The following is a 14,535-nucleotide window of genomic DNA, read 5'->3' on the forward strand; positions in this document are numbered from 1 at the left end:
AGTTCCGTCCCGCGGTGCCGTTCACATCGGGCGCGCGCTCACTTCCGCCGGCGCTGTGACTCCTTTTCTCTCCCTTGTCATTTGAACGCCGGAAGTCACGCGCTTCCATAGAGAATGCATGGAAGCGAGTGACTTCCGGCGTATAATCACTGGGCAGAGAAGAGGACTTGCAGCAGCCGGCGGAAGTGAGCGCGCGCCCGATGTGAACGGCACCGCGGGACGGAACTGACCGACGGGAACGGGACACCGATCATCTTATGTAAGTATACATGACAGCGGCTACCTGGGGGGGAGAGAAAAAAAAAAAGTGAACTGCTTCTTTAAAGTTGAGGTTAAAGATGAAGCAGAAGAGGAGATGGATCAGCAGTGTAAGGACGGGGAGATGTCATTTTGTGTAAAAGTAAATCCTATGTTGAGGTTCTCAACTCCCATCCTCCTCCTCCTCCTCCCATCCTCCTCCTCCTCCCATCCTCCTCCTCCTCCCATCCTCCTCCTCCTCCTCCTCCCATCCTCCTCCTCCTCCTCCTCCCATCCTCCTCCCATCCTCCTCTTCCCCCCATCCTCCTCCCATCCTCTTCCTCCTCCCATCCTCCTCCTCCCATCCTCCTCCTCCTCCTGATGACATGTAGCAGTGTATAATGGATCGTCTCCCTGTGTGTTCCCTACAGATGGAGGCAGTGACAGGAATCCACCAGAGAGGTGTCCCCGTCCTCTGTATTCCCAGGACTGTCCAGAGGGAAATGTCCCAGCAGACAATCAGCAGGTAGATGAGGCTGATGCTATAGCACTATATCTCTATAGCGCCCCCCGGTGCTGGTGGTTGTTGCTCCTGCACTCATAGATGTGATGAGGCTGATAGATACATGTTGCTGGTTTCTTATGTTGATGTGTTTTCCCTCCTGTCTGCTGGATTGGACTGAATTGTTCTATATGTCCCATCAGGGGGGAGATCAGGTGACTAATATTAAAGTGGAGGATGAAGCAGAAGAAGAGAGGATGAGGGGCGATCCCCCGTGTATGAGTGAGGTGAAGGAGGAGGAGGTGCCGGGAGCTGCTATACCAGGTATGGAGGACTGTGTAGAGAACTGGCAGCCGCAGCTTCATACACCGTGTAGTGGTGGCTCTGGGGTACTGCAGCACAGCTGCCATTGAAGATCTCATGCACCCATTCTAGCTATACAGGGGCGGGGTTATCTATCATGGTGTCCCCTAGCACATACCCCCATCTCAGACATCTATTACAGACCGGTACAGATGACCCCCGCAGCGGATCACCTGTAGCCTCGTACGTATCATACTGCCGGAACTCCTGGAGAACACCATTGTGCAGCCATACACACACCTCCTTAACCCTTAGGAGACCCTGAACGTACCCGTACATCCAGGGCCGCCTCACCGCGTTCAGATCGGGGCCACGCTCTGATCCGCCGTGGTCCCGGGTGCCCCTCGTAGCCTGGGACTGCGGGTATTAGCGGGCACGGTCCAATCGCGGTCCGTATCTATGCAGCACAGATCTGAATGATCTGTGGGGGGGCAGAGGGGAAATAACCCTTACCCCGGGGGGGGAATAATCAGATAGAATAAAAGTTATACATGTTATATACCGCTGTAATCGTAACGACTTGACGGACATATATAACAAGTCAGTTTTACCCCAGGGCGAACGGCGTAAAAAACCACACCACACATTAAATTTTTTCTGGTTTCGCAGTGACTTTATGCAAAAATTCAGCCGTCATTGCAAAATACAATTAGTGGCGCAAAAAATAAGGATAAGGGCTCATGTGGGTCTCTAGGTGGGAAAATGCAACTGCTATGTATGTATGGCCTCATATACACAAGGAGGAAAAACCAAAAATGCAAAAATTTAAATTGGCCGGGTCCTCTAAGGGTTAATGGATATATGAGCCGTGACCCCCGCACCCCGACACGCGTCTCCTGTATATGTCAATGGCTGGACAGGACTGAGCTATTACAAATGTTATAATTCTCTGTACATTGTAGCTTATAATAAAAAATTCTATTTTCTGCCCTAACAGAAAATGTCGGTAATATCTCTGAGGAGAACATCGTGTTAGCGCTGAATTATAAAGAAGAGGCTGAAGGTGCGGAGCAGCGCTCCTCAGGAGAAGCCCTCCTCCCCCTTACTGTACATCCAGGACGTCACACTACAGATCTATCATATAATCCTCCTGACCATGAGGAACCTTCTCCTGACCAATCACACACTGCGACCACAGGGACTGGTCACAGAGGGAGGAAACAGCTTCAGTGTGATGAGTGTGGGAAAGAATTTACAAAAAACTCCAGTCTTTTAACACACAGGAGAAGTCACACAGGAGAGAAACCATTTTCATGTTTGGAATGTGGGAAATGTTTCTCGATTAAATCACAGCTTGTTATACATGAGAGAATTCACACAGGAGAGAAGCCGTATTCGTGTGTAGATTGTGAGAAATGTTTTACAAGCAAATCAGATCTGGTTAAACATAAAAGAAGTCACACAGGGGAGAAGCCTTATTCATGTTCACAATGTGGAAAAGGCTTTGCAAATATCTCAAATCTTATTAAACATTACAGAACTCATACTGGAGAGAAACCTTTTTCATGCCCAGAATTGTGGGAAATGTTTTGCCAAGAAATCACAGCTTGTTACACAGGAGAGAAGCCACACAGGAGAGAAGCCATATTTATGTTTAGAATGTGGGAAAACCTTTAGTGATAAAACAGCTCTTGTTAGACATGAGAGAATTCACTCAGGAGAGAAGCCACATTCGTGGCCAGAATGTGGGAAATGTTTCTCTTATAAATCCCAGCTTGTTATACATGAGAGAATTCACACAGGGGAGAAACCGTATTCGTGTGCAGGATGTGGAAAATGTTTTACAAATAAATCAGATCTGGTTAACCTCTTAAGGACATATGACGTACCCGTACGTCATATGTCCTCATTAGCACTTCAAAGCGGCCCCGCTTTGAAGCACCGCGGTCCCGGGTGCCGCGTGTAGCCCAGGACCGCCGCTATTAGCGGGCACGGTCTGATCGCCGTGCCCGCTAATTAGCTAATCGGAGGCAGCTGTCAAAGTTGACAGCTGCCTCCGATTACCGGAGGCAACCGTTCCCTGGTGTCTAGTGGGGGAGATCGCTCCTCCGGGATGTTGTCCCGGAGGAGCGATCTCCGTTACTGATGCCGGCCGGGGACTCGTCCAAGATGGCGCCGTCCCCGGCTCAGCACTCGTTTACTTCCGGCTGCAGCAGCCGAAAGCAAACGAGTGCCGATCTCATGGATCTCTGCAGCATATCTATACTGCAGAGATCTCAATGAGAGATCAAAGTATATATACTAGAAGTCCCCCAGGGGGGGGAATAACCCTAACCCCAGGGGGGTTAAATTGCGCATTTTTGGTCGCATCAAATCCAGAAAAAATTTAATAAAAAGCGATCAAAAAGTCGTATATGCGCAATCAAGGTACCGATAGAAAGAACACATCATGGCGCAAAAAATGACACCTGACACAGCCCCATAGACCAAAGGATAAAAGCGTTATAAGCCGGGAATGGAGCGATTTTAGGAACGTATATTTGTTAACAATGGTTTGAATTTTTTATAGGCCATCCGATACAATATAAGTTATACATGTTATTTTCATTTCGTCCTACGGCAGCACAGTGAACAATAGGGTTAACTTCAATATCTCCTACTGCCAGGCAGAAGAAACAAACATAATAAGTTAATTAGAGTAATTAGACCAATTAAGCCAGCTCTATAATAGGACTCCAGAGACCACAAGACGATGTGTTTTTGTTTCTTCTGCAGGCAGAAGGATGTAGGAGCTCTGGCTCCTCTAAAAAGAAAGAATTCCTTATGAATCACTGTGATTCCCGCAGCGTGTTGGATTCTCAGAGTTCTGACAATCCACACTTGGCCCCTATGCTCCAGTCTCCTCAGCTGTCGAGCTCACTGTTATGTTTTACATGCAGTTTAGGGAGGCCCCAATGGCTCTAACTGTGGGGATTCTACAGTTCTCCATTGTATGGCACAGGTTGGCTCTGTGCCGGGCTGCCGCAGTTCCCCCCGTTACCTGGCAAAGATGACTTCTCCGCAGCAGGAATGAGGGGGACTCCCTGTCACAACTCAGGGTAAGTGCCGCAGTTCCTGTGTAATCCGGGAGTAATGTTGCTGACCGCACGTTGTGGGGATTCATAGACGCCATGCGGGAGGCGGGACTTCCGGTTTCTTCCCCGCATCTGCCCTGAGATGGTTCCGGCCTCGGTGTGGGGGCGGAAGTGACGCGACGCAGCAGGATGACGACTTCCGGTTGCGCGTCTGGCAGGGTAATCTGCGCATGCGCCGGGTAACACTTCCGGGACGCGGCGCCACGGGCATCCAAAGGGTAAGTTTTTAATGGCTGTCCGAGCAGATGTGTGTTAGCGCTCTGCCAGGCAGCACATACTGTTGGATGCAAAGGTATGGTCTTTATTCTTATTGCTGTTTCTTCCTTGCGATCATACTCTGGTCAGACTATAGTCCCTATATTGTGCTGCTCTCCTCATTACCTCTTTTACAGATGGCTAGCCACCATACAGGAAGAAAGAGGAGGAGCAAGACTAGACACAGGATATGTAGAAGATGTGATCAGCCTCTTCCAGATGATGCACAGGGGGTTATTTGTGGAAACTGCAACTCGCTTATCCCTTCGGGTGAGACTGGTCATCGCTCTGAGATTAATGAATTCTTAGGATGGTTTAAGTCCAAGATGTCTCAGGTGTTTGATCAGGCGGCCATGGGCAGTCCGTCAAAGAAACGCAGAAAGGAGCAACCAGCCCCTTCCTGTTCCCCATCTCAGGAAGAGATGACGTCTCGCTGTGAAGGTGAATGTACCGCCTCCTCAGACTCGGATACGGGGTCTCCGGAGGATTATTATATGTTTAAAAAGGATCAGGCTCACTCATTTATTAAGACTGTCAAGAAAACTATTGAGATGGAACCATCTACTAGTAATCCTACTAGAAGGGATTCCCTCTTTTTTTTCCCCGAAAACTGAACATACTGTATTGCCTCATCATAAGAATCTGGAGCAATTCATGCAAATAGACTGGGCCAAGCCAGAGAAAAAAACGGATCCTAGTTCACGCTTTAGGGCGGTGTATAGATTGGACCCAAAGGCTTATGAATTATGGGAGCATCCTCCTAAGGTAGATCAAGCGGTTGCTAGACTCTCCAAAAAAGCTATATACCCTGATGAGGAATCAGCGCTGTTGAAAGATCCTCTCGATAGAAGGGTGGATTCATCCCTCAAACGTTTATATTCTACTGCATCTCTTAATGCCAAGGCAGCCACAGCTACAGTACCAGTTGCTAAATGTCTCCGGCTTTGGCTGAGCCAACTGACTAAGGATATTTCTGAAGGAGTCAGCAGAGAAAAACTACTTAAAGACATTCCAGACATCAAGAAGGCATCAGATTTCCTTGCTGACTTCTCCTTGGATTCCTTGCGTTTAAATTCTAAGGTTATGGCGATGTCTACCACAGCCAGACGAGCATTATGGATCAAGGAATGGGCAGGGGATCAAAGCTCCAAGATTCATTTTTGTTCACTGCCTTTTCAAGCAAAATCCCTATTCGGGCCGCAGTTGGAGCCGATTCTACAATCTCTTAGTAAGGATAAAGGTGTGGCTTTTCCGCTGGAATCAAAACCAAAGAAGCCCTTTCAGCCCTTTCGTAAGCAGGGGCGCAGATCCCCAGTGGGTAGGCGCCCCAGACACCAATATACACAAAGAACCTATAAACCCAGGAGCCAGAACAATCCTTCCTCCTACAAGAAGAAGGAAGATAAAGATCAAAAAGCATGACGCCAGGCTGTCAGCTCTAGCAGTGGGAGCCAGATTGAGACATTTTGCTCCCGCCTGGATGAGCACCTCGTCAGATGCCTGGGTGAGGTCCGTCATTTCAAAAGGCTACATGTTGGAGTTCTCAAGCCCTCCTCCAAGTATTTTTCTCAGGAACCAAGAAAGGCCCCTCCTCTCAAGACTGCTGCAAGAGTTCGTACAAAAGGGAGCCTTGGAAGAAGTCCCTCTTCATCAACGAGGTATGGGTGTTTATTCCAGAATTTTTGCTGTACCCAAAAAGGAGGGAGAATGGCGTCTTGTTATTGACCTTTTCTTTTTGAACAAGTATATTACCTGTAAGCATTTCAAGATGGAGACAATAAGATCAGTGGTCTCTATTCTCCAGAAAGATGACTACTCTGCCACATTGGATCTGAAGGATGCATACCTCCACATCCCTATTGCCAGGTGTCATCGGAAGTTCCTGAGAGTCGCTATGATTCAAGGGAAGAATACCGTTCATTTTCAATTTACTTGTCTTCCATTTGGTCTCTCCACAGCTCCGAGAGTTTTTACAAAGACCATCGTGGTTCTAGCTGCAGCTCTGAGGACACAGGGAGTGTTCGTCGTTCCATACCTCGACGACTGGTTCGTCAAGGCATCATCGAAGGAAGAACTACTTCTTCATCTGAGATTGACAATAGACACACTGGAGAAACACGGTTTCATAATCAATCTACAGAAATCCAACATGGTGCCATCCAAGTCTTGCAAGTTTCTGGGTTTCACGGTGGACTCAGCAGCCATGAGGCTTTATCTGACAGAGGACAGAGTGGTCAAGCTGACATCGGAGATCGAAGGCCTCTTACGCAGTGGCCAGGTGTCGGTGAGGAAAGCGATGAGAGTCTTGGGGCTGATGACCGCATCTCTGGAGGCTGTCCCTTGGGCGCTGGCACATCTTCGGCCACTCCAGAACAACATTCTCTCACAGTGGAACCGCCTCCAGAAGGGTCTGGACGACCCTTTGCATCTGCTGAGCTCCACAAGAAAAAGTCTGACATGGTGGTTAGATCCGGACAAGGTTCGGTGCGGGAGAGATCTATCCAGTGCTCCCCAGTTAATTCTAACCACAGATGCATCCAAGTCGGGCTGGGGTGCACATGTGGAGGATCAGTGGGTTCAAGGCAGATGGTCGGCGCAGGAGGGTCAGAGTTCGTCGAATCTGCGGGAGATGAGAGCGGTTCGTCTAGCCCTAGGGCACTTTGGTCACCTTGTTCAGAATCGCAGAGTACTCATTCAATCCGACAACCTGGTCACAGTTTACTATGTAAACAAGCAGGGAGGCACGAGATCAGCTCAGCTGATGGAGTGCGATCTGCTGATGACATGGGCAGAATCTCATCTCTCGGACCTGAAGGCGGTTCACATACCAGGCAAGCTGAATACCAGAGCAGACTGGCTGAGCAGACACCATCTTGCTCCAGCAGAATGGAGCCTTCATCCAGATGCATTTGCTTGGATTGTGACCATATTCGGGCAGCCAGACATAGACATCATGGCAACCAGGGAGAACAAGAAGTTGCCCAGATTTTGCTCCATATGCAGATGGGACAATCCGGAGAAGATAGACGGCCTATCCCTTCCCTGGACGAAATTTCTACCATACATTTTTCCTCCCTTACCTCTGATCCCACTGGTACTCAGGAAGATCCAGGAAGAGCAAGCCACAGCAATCGTAGTGATACCATATTGGCCGCGAAGGGCTTGGTTCCCTCTCGTATTAAAACTTTCGAGGGCATGTTACGAACAGATTCCACTACGACCAGATTTGCTGAATCAGAAAGGCTTGCTCCATCCCTGTCCGGAGATTTTTCATCTTACCGCTTGAAAACTAACAGGCAGGGCCTGAGAGAGGCAGGCCTCTCGGAAGTGGTAGATATTCTAGAAGCCTCCCGAAGACCATCTACTACTAAGGTCTACAACAGAATTGCTCGTATTTTCGTCTCCTGGTGCTCCAGTCACGATATCCGCCTACCATCACTCTCTGATGTGTTACAATTTCGGCAGGAAGGATTTGCAAAAGGTTTGAAGCTGAATACGCTCAAGGTTCATTTCTCAGCTATAAACTATGCCTTAGAGGGTAAATTCTCTAACCAGCCTTTGATTAAAAGATTTTTCAAAGCAATAAAAAATCTTCGCCCTCCAATGAAAACTCCAGTGGCTTCTTGGGACTTGCCTTTAGTGCTAGAGGCATTATCATCTTCACCCTTCGAACCACTAGAAGAATCCTCTGTCCGTTTTCTATCCTGGAAAACGTTGTTCCTAGTGGCCATTGTATCGGCCAAGAGAGTGGGGGAACTACAAGTTCTTTCCTGTAAAGAGCCCTATCTGTCTTACAATCAAGAGGGTCTGGTGCTAAGAATGGGTCCAGGTTTTCTACCCAAAGTTGCCTCTTCAGATAACTTGAATCAGGAGATTATATTACCCACACTATGTGAACATCCTCAGGGAGAAGAGGAAGAGAAGTTGCATTCTCTGGATGTTAAACGGGCAGTTCTGACATATATCGAACAAACTAAATCCTTCAGGTTATCGGATTCATTGTTTATCCAATTTCAAGGACCAAATCGGGGCAAGGCAGCCTCTAAAGCATCATTAGCAAGATGGATTAAGGACACTATTGCAGAGTGTTATCGGCTACAACACTGTACTCCTCCAACAGGAATCAGGGCACACTCCACTCGATCTACGGCTACTTCATGGGCTGAATTAGCTCAAGTCTCAATGGACCAAATATGCAGAGCGGCAACATGGTCGTCACCATCTACGTTTCTGAAACATTACAAGTTGGATGTAATCTCCAACAGTAGGGTGGCTTTTGGCAGACGAGTGCTTGAAGTGGCGTCCTCCAGATGATTTATCCCTCCCTATATGTTTTTTTGCTTTGCTCTCCCTATTGTTCACTGTGCTGCCGTAGGACAAAATGAAAAGTTCAAATTTACTCACCGAAATTTGTTCTTTTCATGAGTCCGTAGGCAGCACAGCATCCCTCCCTAATTAAAGTTTTTCTGCATACTAACACATTGTCTTGTGGTCTCTGGAGTCCTATTATAGAGCTGACTTAATTGGTCTAATTATTCTAATTAACTTATTATGTTTGCTTCTTCTGCCTGGCAGTAGGAGATATTGAAGTTAACCCGATTGTTCACTGTGCTGCCTACAGACTCATGAAAAGAACAAATTTCGGTGAGTAAATTTTAACTATATCGTTTTAATCGTAACGACTTGAGGAACATGCATAACAAGTCAGTTTTACCCCAGGGCGAATGTCGTAAAAACACAGTTCCCCCAAATAAAAGAAATGCGTTTTTTTTTTTTTCAATTTCACCACACATTGAATTTTTTTCTGGTTTTGTAGTGTATTTAATGCAAAAATTCAGCCTGTCATTGCAAAGTACAATTAGTGATGCAAAAAATAAGGGCTCATATGGGTTTCTAGGTGGAAAAATGCAACTGCTATGGCCTTTTAAACACAAGGAGGAAAAACCGAAAACGCAAAAACGAAAATGGGCCCCGTCCTTAAGGGGTTAAACATGAAAGAAGTCACACAGCAGAGAAGCCGTATCCGTGTTCAGAATGTGGGAAATGTTTTACAAGTAAATCAGCCCTGGTTAAACATGAAAGGACTCACACTGGAGAGAAACCTTATTCGTGTGTAGATTGTGAGAAATGTTTTACAAATAAATCAGATCTGGTTAATCATAGAAGAAGTCACATAGGAGAGAAGCCCTATTCATGTTCACAGTGTGGAAAATGCTTTGCAAACAGCTCAAATCTTATTAAGCATCACAGAAGTCATACTGGAGAGAAACTTTTTCATGCCCAGAATGTGGGAAATGTTTTGCCAAGAAATAGCATCTTGTTACACATGAGAGAAGCCACACAGGAGAGAAACCATATTCATGCTTAGAATGTGGGAAAACATTCAGAGATAAAAGAGATTTTGTTAGACACGAGAGAATTTACTCAGGAGAGAAGCCACATTCATGTCCAGCATGTGGGAAATGTTTTATATAAAAATCACAGCTTGACACACATGAGATAAATCACACAGGAGACAAACCGTATTCATGTTCAGAATGTAAGAAATGTTTCCTGACTAAAAGCAAACTAACTAATCATCTGAGAACCCACACAGGGGAAAAGCCATATCCATGTTCTGAATGTGGGAAATGTTTTATTAGTAAAGGAACACTTATTAGACATGAGAGAGTTCACACAGCTGGACATGGAGAGGGGAAGGTAGCTGCCTCCCCGCTGCGTCACCTCCACACAACTACATTCTGGGAATGAGAAGTGTTGCCCCTGACCCACCAAGGAGTCGCCCAACCTCGCCATGAAGGTGGCCTGTGAGCAAGTGGCTATACCATGAAGGGACACAAGGGATTGTCCTGTTGTAAGGTGCAGGTGCATGGCGACACACTCACTCTGACAGCCGCAGACAAGCAGCATGGACACTGAGGGGCAGATGTTGGGTAGGTAGGTAGCTACCCCTAGGGTACTTGTCACGGTAAGCCACGAGTGGGACCAGCTGGCCATCCCTGAGCGCTGGCTCGGCAGCACTGCACGTGCAGTATAGTTGTAGCTGCTGTGGCTGCCGTGTAGAGATTAGACAATTTCAGACACAGGTTTAGTAAACCAAGAATAGCTTCACCTGCAACACTTTGAAAGTCGAGTATAGAAGTTTGCAGCTTTGAATGCTAAAGGGATTACAGGCCCACCTAGTGGGAGGGCTAGCTACTCTTCGCAAAAGCCTGCACTCTAAGTAAAAGTGGTGATGTAGTAGTACCTAAGTTTTGCCATTAGATGTCGCTAGTATGTATATTGTATGCTTAAAGTAACTGTACCACCAGGCCCAGGCTGAAGCACTGGAGCCAGGCTGACCATTTACTCTAATGGAGTCACGTCATAGAGGGGCGGGGGTTACCTCCCACTAAGGGTGGGTCGGCCCACCTCTAGTGCTTCAGCCTGGGCCTGGTGGTACAGTCACTTTAAGTATTGCACAGCTGTGGTACTCCAGGGGTTACTGTTGTTTGTGATTTGTGCACCAATGAGAGCTCTTTCCTCTTCTCCACCTATCTCTTTTCTCCTTCTTTATCTGGCACTCTCTTCTCAGCCACTCACAGCAGGTATTACATACCCTGTAGGGTCATCCTCTAGTAGGTACCAGAATTTATAGACGGTGTTACCAATTCATGTGGTGAAAGTTTGAATGAAAACGTAAATCGTTTTTTGTGTTTGTGATTTTTTTCTTTTCTAGTCTGGTTTTGGTCAGTAACGCAGCGGGATTTTTTTTTTGGGTGCGGCCCTCAGTAATCTCGTAGGGGACCTAACTTGTACCAGACGTTCTTCAGGGGCATTACCTTGCTGGAGGAAGGCTTCATCACAGCTGTTTGTGCGGTGCAGTCTTGCACGTTGGCCGTACGTGTAGCAAGGTGTTCCACGCTGTGCTTTCCTGTTGTTTCAGTTATTATAGTGCTTGAAACATCCCTATATCGTAATCCATATTCTTCTTCTTCTTCTTCCGTTTCTTCTAGCCATTTTTTTGCAATTAATACAGCCCGGACTGCTTTGCGCACAGACTCCATTCAAACTGCGTTTCAAAGCTCTCGGCGGTGACAGGTGTGCTATCTATTTTTGGTTCCGATCGGATTTGTCGTTTTTAAGAAATTTACGTTTAAAGACCCCTAATTTCCCATAGAAAATAATGACCCATTGGAAACTATATTTGCATTTCCAGGAAAATACATAGTGATTGAAAAGAGTGCCCCTTTAACAGTGACTTCCCTTTAAGAGAAACTTTAACCCTGGATGCCATCCCTTTAAAAGCGACTTAGGTCACATCCCTTTAAGAGCGACCGGGGTCCTTTTAAGAACGACATGGGTCCCATCCCTTTAAGAGCGAAATGGGTCCCGTCACTTTAATAATGATCTGGGTCCCGTCCCCTCAGCTCTGCTATTTTACTGACTGACCTCTGCTACTTATAATGGTAAAGATCATTGCTCGGTTACCATGACAATCTTACTCATGTCAGTGAGACAAAATTGTTAAGGACCTTCCATATATTACATCTGCTATTGGCCAAAAGTGGACAAGTGACTGTGGATGTTGTTCATCACTGCTTGAGAAAGGTTGGTTGTATAGCCGAAACGTTGCACTGGTGTGATTAAAAAGAAGATTTCTTTGGATGTGCTGTCTCCTCTACGTTTTTGTGGATGGTGTGAGACATTGCCTGACAAGACCTTAGAGTTCCTATTGGCTGCTATATTTCAGCTATTTGCATATGTGCTGTGATTGGCTGTTAGCGGTTAGAGTGTGGCCATTATTTCCAATGGGCCATTATTTTCTATGGGAAATTAGGGGTCTTTAAATGTAAATTTCTCAAAGACGAAAAATCTAATCGAAACGAAAAATAGATAGCACACCTGTCACCGCCGAGGGCTTCCAAACGCAGTTTGAACGGAGTCTGTGCGCAAAGCGGTTCAGGCTGTATTACGTGCAGAAAAATGGCTGGAAGAAGAAGAATACGGATTACAATATAGAGATTTCCAAGCACTATAATAATGACCACACTGTAAACACTGACAGCCAATCACAGAACATATGCAAATAGCTGAAATATAGCAGCCAATAGGAACTCTAAGGTCTTGTCAAGCATGTATCACACCATCCACAGTCACATGTCCACTATTGGCCAATAGAAGATGTAATATATGGAAGGTCCTTAACCATTTTGTCTCCCTGACATGAGTAAGATTGTCATGGTAACCGAGCAATGGTCTTTACCATTATAAGTAGCAGAGCCGCTCTTAAAGAGACGGTACCCAAGTCGCTCTTAAAGGGACCCAAGTCGCTCTTAACCCTTAAGGCCATAGGCCATAGCAGTTGCATTTCCCACCAAGAGACCCACATGAGCCCTTATCCTTATTTTTTGTGTCACTAATTGTACTTTGCGATGACGGCTGAATTATACCATAAAGTCACTGCGAAACCAGAAAAAAATTCAATATGCTGTGAAATTGAAAAAAAAAAAACGCATTGTTTTAGTTTGGGGGTATTCGTTTTTACGCCATTCGCCTGGGGGGTAAAACTGTTATATATGTTCCTCAAGTGGTTACGATTATAACGATATATAACATGTATAACTTATCTTGTATCTGATGGCCGGTAAAAAATTCAAACCATTGTTACCAAATATATGTTCCTTACAATCGCTCCATTCCCCGGCTTTATCCTTAGGTCTATGGGGCTGTGTCAGGTGTCATTTTTGCACCACGATGTTTACTTTCTATTGGTACCTTGATTGCGCATATACGACTTTTTGATTATTCCCCCCCCCCCCCGGGGCTAGGGTTATTCCCCCTGGGGGACTTCTAGTATAAGTGCACTGATCTCTCATTGAGATCTATGCTGTATACTTATACAGCATAGATCAAGGAGATCGGCATTTGTTTGCTTTCGGCTGCTGCAGCTGAAGCATCCGAGAGCTGAGCCAGGATCAGCCCCATTTTGGCGGAGACCCTGGCCGGTAACGGACACGGAGATCGCTCCTCCGGGACGATGTCCTGGAGGGGGGGGCGATCTCCGCCACTCTACCACCACCATTTGGGCTGTACAAGTAATCAGATGCAGCTGGCAACTTTGACAGCTGCATCTGATTACTTTATTAGCGGGCACGGCGATCGGGCCACGCCTACTAATAGCCGCGGCCCTGGGCTACATGCCGCACCCGGGACCACAGTGGTTCAGAGCGGGGTCACCATGAGGCCTCGCTATGAACTCCCTGAGGCGGCTGCAGGGCGTAAATATACGTCCGCGGTCGTTAAGAGGTTAAAGGGACGGTTCCCAGGGTTAAAGGGAACCTGTCACCCCCCGTGCCGGGGTGACAGGCTCCCGACCCCCCGTTAGAACCCCCTATACTTACCTCATCCCGCCGGGTCCCGCTTCTGAAGATGGTCGGGTCCCGGAGATCTCAGCCGCTGCAGCCCGGCGCGCGCGCTGACAGATGAGTCCAACGCTCATAGAGAATGACGGGAGAGTCCAGCGCTCATAGAGAATGACGGAGCGCTGGACTCTCCTGTCATTCTCTATGGGTGTTGGACTCATCTCTCAGCGCGCGCGCCGGGCTGCAGCGGCTGAGATCTCCGGGACCCGACCGAATCCAGAAGCGGGACCCGGCGGGATGAGGTAAGTATAGGGGTCTCTAACGGGGGGTCGGGAGCCTGTCACCCCGGTACGGGGGGTGACAGGTTCCCTTTAAAGTTTTTCTTAAAAGGAAGTCATTGTTAAAAGGGCGCTCTTTTTAAACACTATGTATTTCCCTAGAAATGGAAATCTAGTTTTCCTTATTCCATCTAAGAACGCCAGGTGGTTACTATGAAGTTTGCTGATAAAGAGTGTGGCGATGACTATCCTCAGCTCACCTCACTGGGGGATTAACACTACTGAGCTTATCTATCTACCACATAAACTCCTATACAATCCCCTCTGGATGATAGAATGATGCTAGATCACTCCCATAGGTCTCCCGCACCCTAATATCTTGTACAATTATTTGCTGCCACCACCTATACTTATCAGGCAATAGGGGCCTATTATGGATATCTCGCTATATCCCAACCTCAAACCAATCCCAATACAACACA

The 14,535-nt window shown here is 46.9% G+C and overlaps 1 protein-coding gene and 1 pseudogene across 1 annotated transcript in view; both read left to right on the forward strand.

The window, feature by feature from the left end:
* The window catches only part of LOC138797150 (oocyte zinc finger protein XlCOF22-like), a 483,239-nt gene that overhangs the window by 158,055 nt on the left and 310,649 nt on the right, over positions 1–14,535 (forward strand). The window lies entirely within an intron of this gene.
* LOC138797144 (zinc finger protein 271-like) overlaps positions 327–14,535 on the forward strand; it is a 91,028-nt pseudogene continuing 76,819 nt past the window's right edge.

This window comes from Dendropsophus ebraccatus, chromosome 7 (genome assembly GCF_027789765.1).
Source record: "Dendropsophus ebraccatus isolate aDenEbr1 chromosome 7, aDenEbr1.pat, whole genome shotgun sequence".
In the NCBI taxonomy this organism is placed as follows: domain Eukaryota; kingdom Metazoa; phylum Chordata; class Amphibia; order Anura; family Hylidae; genus Dendropsophus; species Dendropsophus ebraccatus.